Genomic DNA, 2,258 nt, shown 5'->3' on the forward strand with positions numbered 1-2,258 from the left:
CTTGCCCATTGTAAATGAAGTAAAATAGCTTACACTTGCACTATCAATGGAAAAACGGTAACAAAGAGTAGATTAGAACCGTGGAAGAGGAAAACCACAGTTATTGTTTACTGGGGTATACCACACTTTTTTAAATAGAGATATTTGCGGCTGAACAGTGAGCGACACACTCAAACTGCTTTTTTTTTAGATACCAAAGGCCCAAAACTGGATAGTACAGCGATTTGACCGGTGGAACTGCGAAACCACACTGGGATGTCGGGCCTACACAAGACTATTTTCAACAGATATATTTTTGTGTCACAACAGTCAGGAGACACTACTGTTTTTCTTTACGGAAAAAACTACCAAAACCTGAATAATAGAGATTTTTTACCGTGGGATGGAAAAACCACAGTTATTGTTTACTGGGGTATACCACGCTTTTTTAAATAGAGATATTTGCGGCTGAACAGTGAGCGACACACTCAAACTGTTTTTTTTAGATACAAATGGCCCAAAAGTGGATAATACAGAGGTTTGTACCGTGGAACTGCAAAACCACACTTGTATTTCTCGGGCCTACACCAGACTATTTTCAACAGATATATTTGTGTCTGAAAAATCAGGGAGACACTATTATTATTTTTATACAGCAAAAAATGCCAAAAACAGGATAATAGAGATGTTTTACTGTGGAACATCAAAACCACAGTAATAATTTACTGGTGTATACCAGACTTTTTTAAATATATATATTTGCGGCTGAACATTGAGCGACACACTCAAACTGTTTTTTTTAGATACAAAGGGCCCATAGAACTGCAAAACCACACTTCTATTTCTCGGGACTACACCAGACTATTTTCAACAGATATATTTGTGTCTGAAAAATCAGAGGCACACTTTTTTTTTTTTTTTTGGGGGGGGGGGGACACCAAAAGGTTAATAAGATGGGTATTTGTACATTGTGTAGGAGGAAAAAAAAAAGAGGATTTAGATTAAAAAAAAGGATTTTTCCTGGCCCCCGGGACCTGGAGCTAAGTCCAGCAATCTTCAGCAACAGGAGCAGCACACAGGACTGTAATGTAGCGTTTGCTGGTATAACCACTGCGTCTCCTATACAGCTTGCCTGCCTGCCTGCCTGATATACCTGGGATGGATATTAGTCCTGAGAAGGACTGTTTGTTTGATCTGGCAGCCTTTACAGACCCTACACTAACTATTTTGCAGGATATATCTCTCCCTAAATCAGCAGCGCTGTCCCTACACTGTCTGATCCGGAGCGACTGTGTCCAAGATGGCGGCACCCGGTTTTAAATACTCGAGGTGACGCTGTGCGGCAAGCCAATCACTGTAATGCCCACAAACAACATGGCTGCGGCATTACAGTGACTGACTGGCAATACCTGCATGTTCATTGGCTCTGTAAAGAGTGCCAAACATGCAGGGCAAAGACCCGAGCTCCAGCCCGAGAAACCCGGAAATGCTCGGTGCTCGCCGAACATCCTGAGTAGCGTGATGCTCGGGCGAGTACCGAGCAGTGTCGAGCATGTTCGCTCAACACTAGTTCTAATCTCAGTGGAAACTGGGAAATTCATGCATTATGATGAAAACTGGTTCTAAAGCTTTTCTGCAAATGTATATCTAATACACATTGGTAAATTAATATCTCCTCCCTTTTTATTCCACAAGTGTGCTTAAAGTTCCATGATATCACAACAAGGACAGATTTAAAATGTTGATGAAATCTGGCTAATAATTAGCGTGCTGGATCTATTAGCTGGAAAAAGGGTGAGAAAAAAAGAAATTGCAAAACTTCTGCTCATCCAGAAGTCACTAAAGATTTTTCATGGTGTGCTAAAAGGTTCCATCGGAAAGATAATTCAAGTAGAGTTGGTGCAAATCAAAGTTCATATCCCAGTCCATCAGTCACGGCAGTGATCTGTGTTCGCTGGAAAAAAGGAGGATTTGCACCACATACCTGATGGCACCCTCTGAGCTTTGTTTGATTGGTGGTGTGATGCACAAGTGACATCTCACCCGGCTGACTAATCAACAGAAGATCTACAGATGCTGTTAAGCTGGTTCTACAAATACAATCCAAAGATTACAGAACATTTCTGTGGGGGATAGACTTGGGAATGTGGATATTGATCTACTCAGACAATTCGTCAAAATGTTACATGAAGTTAAACGTAGTTGGCAGGATATGAACCAACGCAGGGAAACCCCAATGGATTTCTAGTCCATCGCCTTAACCACTCGGCCACAACTAC

The 2,258-nt window shown here is 41.5% G+C and overlaps 1 non-coding gene across 1 annotated transcript; it reads right to left on the reverse strand.

Annotated features, from left to right (window-relative positions):
* Positions 1–2,176: 2,176 nt before the first annotated feature.
* On the reverse strand, positions 2,177–2,258 carry TRNAS-AGA (transfer RNA serine (anticodon AGA)). Its single transcript has one exon. It is a non-coding gene; the product is annotated as a tRNA-Ser (tRNA).

This window comes from Phyllobates terribilis, unplaced genomic scaffold (assembly GCF_046119375.1).
Source record: "Phyllobates terribilis strain yellow unplaced genomic scaffold, ASM4611937v1 Scaffold_13__5_contigs__length_258822181, whole genome shotgun sequence".
Taxonomy (NCBI): Eukaryota; Metazoa; Chordata; class Amphibia; order Anura; family Dendrobatidae; genus Phyllobates; species Phyllobates terribilis.